The sequence below is a fragment of the Dioscorea cayenensis genome, chromosome 3 (genome assembly GCF_009730915.1).
Source record: "Dioscorea cayenensis subsp. rotundata cultivar TDr96_F1 chromosome 3, TDr96_F1_v2_PseudoChromosome.rev07_lg8_w22 25.fasta, whole genome shotgun sequence".
Lineage (NCBI taxonomy): Eukaryota > Viridiplantae > Streptophyta > Magnoliopsida > Dioscoreales > Dioscoreaceae > Dioscorea > Dioscorea cayenensis.
Genome location: NC_052473.1, coordinates 13,529,735 through 13,541,804, shown reverse-complemented (window position 1 = coordinate 13,541,804; position 12,070 = coordinate 13,529,735). Strand labels below are relative to the sequence as shown.

The following is a 12,070-nucleotide window of genomic DNA, read 5'->3' as shown; positions in this document are numbered from 1 at the left end:
TTTACAAATACTATTGTGTTTCATTATGCTCAAATTTGATGAGTTTTTATTACTTGTGGTAGAGTTGTGAGCATGATTAGCCATTGTGGGATTTTTGGGAAGAAGGTCACCCCGAAGCATGATTGTGCTTTCCTTGAAGCACTATCATGCTCTTTTTATTCCTTGAGGATCGTGAGGGGAAGAGCGGTCCTGTCTCTATGCTGAGCACGAGCGTGCTATATTCTTTGCACGACAGTGCTTCTCCTAGATTTCTCAATATTTGAACCAAAATGAGTTGTTTATCTTGCAGATCTTGCAGAAGAAATAGACCATTGGTAGGCCCTCCTACAAGAGGCCTATACGTGAGAAGCCCAATCATGGGAGTGACCAAGTACAAGTATTCCACACATAGGTGCACCAAGAGCGTTATGCACGTCTCTCTCATCATCATTTTGGCAAATTAAGAGAGTTTGATTGAGAGGTTCTCCATGAGGTTGTCCTAGAGGAGGTCAGACAGATGCTCAGTACTGGGGCTTGGAGGTAGCTTTTCGTGATCATCGACAACACCTACGAGCAGTTGGCCCTCGAGGTGTTGGCAACATTCGAATTGTCCCTCGGTATTGTAGCTTTTCATCGAGCGGATACGATTAAGTTCCAGGTGCTTAGCATGCTACACCGGATGAGTCTGACCAACTTCTTTATTAGGCTGGAACTTTATGATGCGGAGTTCACTCGAACTCCTACATACCATTCTCATTTGATTTCCTGGCCGACCAGCGAGTCGTAGGAGGATGCTTGGAGGAGACTCAGTATGGGTCCTGCCTATGACCCATGGCAGTCTAAGGTTACATCTCTCCGTTCGCCAACTCTCAGATACTTGCATTTCCTCCTTATCCACACAGTCACAAGCTGAGGGAACAGTATATGTATCATTAGCTGATGAGATTTTGACTTTGTCCTATCTATGCTCAACGGCTTTCAGATGCACTTGGGGTACGAGGTAGCCGTCTCTATTCCCCATCAGGGATAGGCCCTCAGATCAGATCCTTCTTCGTTAGTCTGTACATAACTAGACTGATCTAAGCGATGGGCATTCTCGATGGGACCTACCATATGAGAGTTGTTGGCTATGTTACCCCTATTTTCTTAGAGACTATGAGCTCGATAGGGATGCTGGAGTGTGTGTACACTGCTAGGGGGATCAGTATTGGGTACAAAAACTTACTGATACCGCTGCTGCTGCTACCCCTGCCTCACTTCCTGCTGCTACTACCCCTGCATCCCCTCGTGCTACTACTACTTGTCAGAGATCCCCACCATCACCACGTGCCTCATCTAGCCACACTAACTAGGTTACTTGTTCTGCTTCATCATTCTGGTGGCTTCAAAGGAGTGTTACCAAGATCACAGAGCACTTGGGGATTCGTCTATCTCCTGGGCCATCTTTCCCTATCAGATAACCACATTAGGGGGTGATGGACACTACTGCTAGGGCCAAGGACTTTTCTTCCTCTTCCTTCAACACCGATGGTTCTTCTTCTTCTGAGTGCATTCCATTCTGATCGTCGCATAGCTACCTTTCTTTTCGTTTTTTTAGTATTTGGACTTGTATTTCTTTTCATCTTTTGTTGGACTTGTGTGAGTTTAGTTAGTAAGGGGAGTTTCCTACTAAATTGACATTTTGGTTTGTTTACTTTTATGCACTTTCTTTCTGCATTTTCAGTTCTTATTTTCTTTTATTGATGTTTAGAATGTGGAGCTTCACTTATGTGCCTCTTGTCTCACCTCAAGATTGTTTATGGTTGAATAACTGTTGGGATGCACGTTGAGAGTGGCAACATCACTCTTCGTGTTCAGGAAAGTTGTATGAACCCCCTCTTTATTTTGGTTCTCAATCTTTCAATTTTATTGCATATACTTGTACATTGAGTACAATGCACTATTCAAGTGTGGGGGAGGGTTCTTGTTTTACTTTTTTGGACGATTGCAAGACATAGGACAATCTAGGATTGTGTTGATAGAAACTCTTAAGTCTAGGGGAGATTGTGTTTGTTCAGGTCCTTATTATGAGCCAAATTGTTGACTCACTCTTGTTGTGAAAACCTAGATCAATTCACATACCTAGTTGTGTAGCAACTAGTTTTAGGGTTGAAGTTTTTATAGAGACTTGCATGTTTATTTTCAAAGACCTCTATAATAATAATAATATAGGAAAAAATGGAAATTCAAATTTCTCATGGAATGCTCTACTGGTTGCTTGTATATATTGTGTAAAAAGATGGTAGAAAGTGCTACTATCCAGTCAGTTTAGTAAGAAATGAAGTCTCTGTTCACTTTTTTAACACAGTGGCACACGGGGCACTTGACTTAGGGTTCGAACACACTCATAAGGTTTTTGTAATAAGAGTAAGATTTTAATTTGTGCATTCATGATCTTAACCTTAACTGTCTTTGATTCTTCTAGACTTTAGAGTTTTCTATATTAACAAGATCAAAGGTCATGCACTAATCCTTTTCTTTATATTGAATTGGTTGTGATTTATCGAGGACAAGAAATGATTCAAGTGTGGTGGTATTTGATGAGTGCATTTCATATCATATTTTTACATACCTCCAATGCACTCTTTTGCTCGTCTTTTAGCACTTTTTGTTTGTGAATGATGCTATTGTGGGTATGTTTGTATTTGGTGCAGGTTTTTAGGGTTCATAACATATGTGGAGTGAAATCAGAGACAAAATCAACTAAAGAAGAGAATTTCTCTAAGTGTCCAATGCAAGCAGAGCACGGGCATGCCATTTCCCCATGGTTTTCTCTGAATGGGACTCCTCTGCTTTTCAAAAGGAGCACGGGCGTACGGAAGTGCTTGTTCCTCATAATTATCTCTGGGTGGGAGTTGCTTGTGGTTATAAGTGATGCATGGTCTGCGTGCTCCTTTCAAGAGCATGCTCAAGCTGAGCGTTGGGGGGGAGGGAGCATAACCATACACTCCCCGTGATTATTTCTAAATGTCACTTAGTCCTTTTAACTTAGAAGCCCCAGGATTAGCATGGTCTTAGCATGACCATGCTTAGACTGTGTTGAGCTCGAAAAGTTCTTTTTATCTCTTAAATCTAGGGTTTTGAGCTATCTTTTTTTCAGGAGTCTTCTTCTCCAGTGAAGGAGCCTTCAAGAGGAATATGATCAGCCATCATCGCATGAGTTAAGAGGATCAAGGTTGAGCTAGAGATACCAGAGAAGTGGAGTTTGCCCATCCCATGGAGTTCTTGATGTACAAGTGAAGAGATCTTTGTAAAAGGGGAATGCCATGATTTCTCGCTTTTTTGCATTTATTTTTTACTCTCAATTATATGAATTCATGAGGGGCTAACCGTTCCATGGTGCCCAGCGATTATAAACTATGTTTCTTCTTGTACTTTAACTACATGTTTCTAATGCTTATGGAGTTCTAGAGTGTTCTTGTGTTTTTAATGTTTTGAATAACTTGGCTTGCTTGATTTGCATAGTTGCTTGTGTGAAACTCGGCCTGTGTGGATTATCGTAGTTGTGATTGCCTTTGGCAGTTTCAAAACATGGCGTGTATGAAGCCCATAGTTACCTTGCAGACAAAGATTAGTGGTCAAAATGATGAAAACCGAGCAGGCTAAGATGAGGAGAAAGAAATGAGTGGAGAAGCAAAAACCAGCTTTTGAATTCAAAAATCATTAGACGCTAAAGCCCAAGACGGCCGCAAATTCCCATAAACCTTACGATGGGACCAAATGCTAGAAGCTTTATGGTTGATCTACTGGTGGATAGAGGTACTTAGTCAAAGACAAGAAAATAAAAAAGAAAAGAGAAAGAAGAGTAGGAATGGCGTAGAAGGCCGGCAACGACTGGCCTTTAAATCGACGACCCGAGAAGATGAATCACCGGACCAATGTCTAAACACTCTCAAAGCACGGGCATGTTGAGTGACTCACCTCTTCCCAAGCTTTGATGAAGGGAGAAACATTGTAAAACCATGACCGTGCTAAGAGATTGTGCTATTCTAAAAGAATCTCAGAAAAATCAAAAAGAAAAGGAGCATGGGTGCTCTTTGCCTGTGCTACCAAGCCGTGCTTTTCTCGGGTTTTAAAGGCCAAGCAGAGGATAAAGAGTACGCCCGTATACTTCTAGGTGTGTTTTAGAAACTCAAAATTCAGAGAAATGTACGGCTTAAATGCTGACGTGTTCAGCCTGGAAACACCCCAGGACTCTGCTTCTTCTTCTAGTTTTATTAACTCAAAATGCAAAGGGAATTTGATAAAGAGAAATACAATCTGGCCAAAGAGACTGAGGCAAAAATCAACCAGAGAGGTACCCTTTCTGAAATAAATGAAACAAAACTAAACAAAGAAAATTTAACCATGAAAATCTAAATACAAAGCAAGATCTTGGGTTGCCTCCCAAGGAGCTCCTTTTTAATGTCACTAGCATGATGTACCAGCCTTGCTTATCAGGAAGGTTTATAGAATCAAGACCTCTCTTTGCCACCTAACAAATAGTTGTACAAGCAAGGGATTAAAGAATTAATCAAATGGATCTCACCAAAATTCCTAGAAGAGGATCGAGATGAGTTTGGTGGTGAGATAGGTCACTTCTTCTTCTTGGTGGTAACTTATTTCCACCATCTCTTCACATGAGAGGGTTTCTTCATTGATGGTTAATGCATTGGAGGTAAGTTGGTAGCAATAAGCTCTTGATAGTACACATCTTTCTCCTGTCCATCTATTCCATGATCATCAAGAGGTTCATTTTATAACAGCTCTTATAAATCATCTTTCCTCCACGTATCCTGCACAAAATCAGTGACAAGGTCATCTACAACATCCACAAAGTAACAAGCATCATCAAAATCCATTGAGTGTCGCATAGAATCCTTAACCTTGAAAACATGTTCTTCTTCCCCTACTCGTAAAACCATTCGACAATCTTTCACATCGATCAAGGCTTGAGATGTGGCCAGGAATGGTCTTCCAAGTATAAGAGGAACCTCAACCATGTCATCTAGGTGAAGGATGACAAAATCCACAAGAAAAATAAATTTGTCCACTTCACCAACACATCTTTGATAATACCCTTTGGCTAATAGATCTATCAGTAAGTTGAAGTGTCATTTTGGTGGATTTTGGTTTTCCCAATCCAAGCTTTTGAAATATTTTGTAGGGTATGAGGTTAATACTCAGCCCAACATTAGCAAGGGCTTTTTCATCCACAAAAACTCTGATTGTGCAAGCAATAAGCAATCCCTGGGGATCTTTCTATTTCTTTGGCAGCTTGTTGGAAATGATCGCCGAGCATTCTTTGCTAAGTATCACATTAGACACTTCTTTCAATTTTATTTTGTCCATGAGAAATTCTTTCAAAAATTTCGCATATCTTGGCATCTGAGCAAGAGCTTCAATGAAAGGGACATTTATGTGTAAAGTCTTGAACATATCAAGGAATTTTCCATATTGCTTCTCTTGTTGATCACTTTTGACCTTAGTGAGGTAAGGAAGTTTGGGTTGGTACTTGGTTAGATCCATCTTTTGCATACCTACTGCCCTTTCTTAATTCACGGCCTTAGTATTCAGATGGTCTAATCTTTCCTGTTCAGTTCTTTGTTGAGGATTAACATCTTTATGCCCGGTTTCTTTTACAGCATGCATTGAGAGTTCTTTTCCAATTCTTAGGGTAACAGACTTTAGTGATTCCTTAGGATTCACCTCAGTGTTGCTAGGAAGAGAACCTAGAAGTCTCTCAGCCAGTGTTTTTGCTATTTGTGCTACTTGGTTTTCCAAATTCTTCACTGACGCGTTGGTGTTCCTTAATATTTCTTCATGCCCTGAAAGTCAAACGTTATTATCCTTGATATATTGGGTAAGGAATACTGTGATAGATGGTGTCTTCATTTTAGATACGGGCATAAGCTGAAATTTAGACTGGGATAGTTGCTAATATTGCTATGGGGTTTGACCCTGTCTTATTGATTCCATGAGAAATTAGGGTGGTTCCTCCACCCTGGATTTTAGGTATTACAGTAGGGGTTGTCTGGTATCTACTATTTTGCCTCACGAAATCCACTTGCTCTAATGGTCAGCATCATAATTAGTAGGAGAATGACTTGGATGAGCATGTGGGGCCTAGCTATCAAGACTCATCATAGGTGCTTGTGACGGAGTCTGCCATGCATCCAATCTCTTAGTGATTGCTTTAACTTATACTACTAAAGTAGTGATGGCATTAACTTCATAGATACTAACTGCCTTGATCAGTTGTTTTGCTCAAAACTACATTGATATACATTGGTTGCCATCTCATTAATCAAATTGTATGATGCACTAGGTTGTTTATGACACAATGAACCCTCTACTACTGCATCTAATATCTGCATGGTTGCTATGTTCAGTCCATTATAGAAGACCTCGATTTGCATCCACTCCACTATACCATGTTATGGTAATTTCCTCAACATTTCCTTCTACCATTCCCAGGTGTCATACAAGAATTCAAACTTTATCTACCTGAAAAAGGAGATATCACTCCTTAATTTGGTAATATTTGCAGGTGGGAAGTATCTTGTCAAGAATTTCTCAGCTAATTGCTTCCAAGTAGTTGAGGGAAGGAACTTAGCCACTGTTTGGCCCTTCCTCACACATAGAACAGAAAGAGTCTTAGACGAACGGTGTCCTCAGACTCATTGCTCACCTTGAAACTATCACAAATCTATAAGAAATTCTTCAAATGTTCATATGGGTCTTCATCTTGGAACCCATCAAACTGGCACATTTATTGTACCATCTGTATGAAATTTGGATTCAATTCAAAGTTTTTCTCCATGTTAGGAGGGTGAACTATACTCGAACCGACTCTCTTCAAGTTTGGTTAGGCATAATCAGATATCCTTTGTTGTTGATTCCTGGCCATTTCTTTTTCCACTTCAACTCTGATCTTAACATACCTGGTATCTCTTAAGTTGACCTGCCTCAATCACCTTTGAAAACTTCATTCAATTTTAGGGTCAGGGCTTGCCAATGGAGATGAAGAGCTCCCTTGAGTCATACAAGTGTTCCTTCAATAAAATAAACAAAATGGGATCAACTAAAAAAAATAAAAATAAAATAAAAAGAAGAAAAGTAAGACAAAAAAGGAAAAAGAAAAGGAGGGAGAAAATTACAAGTATGAACAATATAAACAATGACTAGATCACTAGACTCCAAATTTTCCTAAAAGTTGCCAATCCCCGGCAACGGCACCAAAAATTGATGACTACTCTTTGCAAGTGCACTGATCATAACAAGTAATAAAGTGGTACCACATGAGGGGTAGGGTTGTCAAACCACAAGGACTGGGACTTGTAGTACTAGTTTTTCCTCAAATATCTAGTCGATCAATAAATGGACTTGTATTAACTCACTAGGTGAATTGGAAAAAGAAGGATGAACGTTAGGCGAAGATAGATAAGAATCATTGACAATGAGAAGTAATGCCTTGGACTAATTTCCAAGTGTATTAGTGTACTGACTTGCTTACAAAGATTATTAGGTACATTTCAAGGTTTTAATGTGTCCTCAAAATAAATGTTGTATCTATGGCTTTCCTAAATGTTAAGTTTTGTAATTGTGACTACGGGTCTCTTACACATCATGTTTTTCACTCACACAAGATGAATACAACTACAGCAATCAACAGACGTCAAGTTTCACAACTACAACTACACAAATCAAGCACATCAAGTTATACAACACAAGATTTACCATAAGAACACAATGAAACTCCATAATCATTTGAAACAAGTAGTCAAACAACAATAAGGAACAAGGTTCATAGCTCGGGACACAGTAGAATGGTTAGCCCCTCATGAGTTCATACAACTAAAAGCGAAGAAGAGGGACAATAACAAATGAAATCATGACTCCTTTTTTCTTACAAATTCTCCTCAATTGGACTCAAATAACTCTGTAGATTGGTTAGCTCCACTCCTCAAAGGTATCTGACACACTTCTTGCATGCATGTACCGCAAGTGCATGAATGTCAAAGTAATAAAGTACCCAATGTGTCTGACAGTCAAATCCACAGGGAACAGAAGTATTAGTAGTAACTACTTCTCAATTATCTACTCGAAATCAAGATTATGGTGAAATGAACTCAATTACAAGAATACGAATGTCTCAAGCAAGCAAGGAAAGGTAGAAATAAGGGAAGACTCAATCAATAAAGATGAGGTACCCGTGCAATGCACCCCCTAGGATCTAACATGAAGCGCAATATTTACCATGTGTTTCTAAACCGAGTTAAATGAGTTGAGAAAATCCAAGAATAATCGGTCCCTGCCTCCAGGCCACCGATACTAGTCCCCTACGAGGTCCTGGTGGATAAATCGCTCAATCTCAACACCTCACACCACATATGACCGCAATAGACTCTAGGGATTCCTAAGAGTACACCCGATTCCTAAGGATAGACCTAACACTACTTCTAGGTGAAAGATCACTAACCCCTACAATGTCTCGGTGGAGAAATCTCTTAATCTCATGCCTCACACCAAATATAGTTGCATAAAGCTTAGGGAATACGGAGATAGAGTGTACTAATCATAAGGGAAAGGGGACACTCCACTATCTCATGACTCACCCTCTCAACCCTCTTCAATCTTGGAGTTCTAGCCCTAATGGAGACCTGTCTCTCAATAAAACAAACAAATCATGCAAACAAATCAATCATAAGAATTAATATGGCATGTGAGCAATGTGAAAACAAGATTGACAATTAAACTTGGGTTTAATAAAAGATAAGATCGTAGGGTTCACATGCCTAAATATCTAATAGGGTTTAGCCCTCCATAGGGCAAATTACAAAATAATTAATGCAATGTAAATCAAAGAAAACCATGGAATAAAACCCCCTTGAATTCGTCATGATGGCCTTGATGGGTCACTCAACGTCTTTAAGGATCCCTCTCCATAGCTAGGTCACCAAAGGCTTTCTTAATGGTATGACAAAGAAGAGATCTATCAAAGTTGGTGAAGAATGCCCCCAAATTCGCCAAAGACCTCCGTTCAAAACCCTAGCTACTTTCCCTTTCAAATGATATCAAAAACTCTTCAAAGAATAGGATAAAAGGGCTATTTATAGTCAAAAACCATGTCTGTCACGTGCCTCCGACGCGACCGTGTGCGGTGGAAAACAGTATTTTGCTACATTGTTTTGCTACAGTGCTTTACAACAGCACTTTTCATAACAAAGCTCCAACAATCTTCTTGAGGCCACATGGATGGGTACATGTCTGTGTGGTTGGTTATGAGGCTTCTCATCATCTAACCATCATTAGGAAGGTCCTTGAATTCTTCACACAAGTCGGTAAATGGAAGGGTAACTGCCTTTGTGCCCTTCCAACTCATAATTTGGTTAAAATTCTCCTGGAAGTTGGCACACACCCCTGTGTACATGAGCTCCTCTTGTGTCTTGATCCTTATGTTGCACAAAAACTCCCCAAAAGGCACCTTCTTAACCTATCTTTGCTTCCTTTCCTTCTTTTAAGGCCTTCACAACCTATTTGCGCAAAGGAACACCAAATACACTTTATGAGATATAAACCATGGTAAAAATGATGCTCAACACATGTAAAACATATAGAGAAATATGTTTACTCAAGCACTTATCAGTACCTCCAATGCTATCTTAGTCTCCCAAGAAGGTATGGTGAAGTCTGTTGTTGACCTCCGACGAATATCCTAAAGTGGCCCTGGAAATCCCTATTAAGCTCACTCTAAGAAAGCCTAGATCTGGGAAATAAAAAGACCTTTTCAGGCTCAACAAGGCCTAAGCATGGGCATGCTTAAGCCTTGCTTCTCTTGGGGCTTTGGTGGAAATTGGCTAAGTGTCCAAGTAAAGAAGTTCATGGGAGGAAAGCATAGTTGGGCTCTGCCCGTTCTCAGCTAAACACACTTGAGAAAGGAACATTAAACCTGTGCTTTGCCTAGTTGTAGAAAACCCTAGAAATGCTGAGAAATGCATGGGGAGAGCATGGTCGTGCTCTGCCCGTGCTCAGCCCAAGTACGATCTTGAAAAGGATATTGTGACTTAGGCTGAAAGGACAGAACTTCCAAATCCATAGAAAAACATGAGGAAAGAACACACCCGTGCTTTACCCGTGCTTGCCTTGGAGCACACTCGTCTGAAGATTGCAATAAACACAGCAAAGGAGCACGACTATGCTCAAGCCATGCTTAGCTTGAACACTTAGAAAAATATTGTTCTTCTCCCGATTTTCATCCAATTCCACTCCAATTACTTTTAAGTCATAGAATTATGTATAATAAACAAACTATACCCAGAATATCATCAAATATAACAAAAGAATGCTTACGGACAAGATAAACTATAAATTGGAGGTAAATAAAACATGATGTGAAATACACTCATCAGACTTGCTCACCAACAAGAGAAAGTTAGAAGAGGTTGATACGGTGGCTTTTAACGGAAATTGTTCTGCCATTATAGACAGAAAGATACCAATCAAGTTGAGAGATCTTGGAAGTTTGTGATCCCATGCTTGTTAGGTGATGCCGTGGAAAAGATGCATTAGCCGATTCTAGGGCTAGTATCAACATCATGCCATTGTATTTACATGAAGCTCGGTTTAGGGAAGTTGAGGCTGATAAGAATAACCTTATAGTTGGCTGACAGATCAGTGAGAAAAACCATGGGAATTGTGGAAGATGTGGTTGTGACTATTGAAAAGCCTGCCTTTCCCTTGGACTTTGTGATTCTTGGCATAGAAAAGGATCTAGAGACCCCACTTATTATTCGAAGGCCCTTTCTAAACACATTCGGGCTCTCATCAATTGGAGAGATGGAAAGAAAATTAAAAATAAAAATTCATAGAAAAAAAAATAAAATAATGAAAGTGCTAAATTAACAAAATTAAACAATGCTAAAGATTTAATTTTTTTTAAATAACAATAAAAATAAATCAATTAACACTAAATACAAAATTAAAAATTTAGAATAACAAGCAAAAACAATTAGAATAATATTAAATACAAAGTAAAAATTTAAACAATGCTAGAGAGTAGAGTCTAAACCTAGGGAAATATTGTCAAAATTAAAATAACAAACAAATTAATTAAAAGTCATTAAATGCAAAACTTTTAAAAAATCAAACAATGACAAAGAATTAAAGTGTAAATGCAAAATTAAAATAGAGAAAAAAAATTATTGACTATACTTAATCATAAAACGACTAATAGAGTCAAATGAAAAAAAAATTAAATTTAACAAATACAACAATTATTAGCATAAATTTAAAAATTAATTAATATAAATTTAGTGCTCATAAGAAACTTTGAGATGCAAGAGAGCTTGTTTGTTTTCACTTATAAATATAAGTTCTTAGAAACAACTTAAGGGCTGGAGAAAATTGAGAAAATTGACAGAAATTAACTAGTGTATATGTAGTAGGGGATGAATAGGGGTATATATAGGCTTATGAAAAGTGAAAAGTATGCGGCATTGATGATCTGTCTTGTCTGGTAGTTCAGTCATTATATAGAATTTGCAGTCTCGTACACTTGAACACATGATAAGGGCATTGTCTAAGAAGATCCTTGAACCTCTCATGTGCCTTGAACAATGTCTCCGACTCTTCCTGCTTGAATGCTGAGATCTCCAGTTTGATCTTTGCTGCTTTACTCGGTGGAAAGTATCGCCCAAGAAATTTCTCCACCAAATCATTCCATGTCTTGATCAACCCTAGTGCTAGAGAAGTGAGCCACCGATATGCCAACCAATTCAAACTTAATGGAAAAAGTCACAATCTGATCACTCCATGCTAATCTTGAATGTTGAATAGATTACAGAAATTTCAAGAGATGGCCATTTGGGTCTTCATCTGCTAGGCCATCGAACCTACAAGAGTTATAAATCATCATCACATGGTGCTAGCTTTGATTTTGAAGTTTTTTGCTACTACTACCGAGGCTTAGGCACTAAACTCCTCTCCTCTAACTGTGGCCTCTTTTACTCAGAAAATATCCTTCTTTGTTTAGAGATCACAACAGACTCATTATTGTCAATATCAAGCTTTT

At 38.9% G+C, this 12,070-nt stretch overlaps 1 non-coding gene across 1 annotated transcript; it reads left to right on the top strand.

Annotated features, from left to right (window-relative positions):
• The first annotated feature begins 11,557 nt into the window (after positions 1 to 11,557).
• LOC120257712 lies at positions 11,558 to 11,664 on the top strand. Its single transcript, XR_005535801.1, has one exon. It is a non-coding gene; the product is annotated as a small nucleolar RNA R71 (small nucleolar RNA).
• Positions 11,665 to 12,070: the final 406 nt, after the last annotated feature.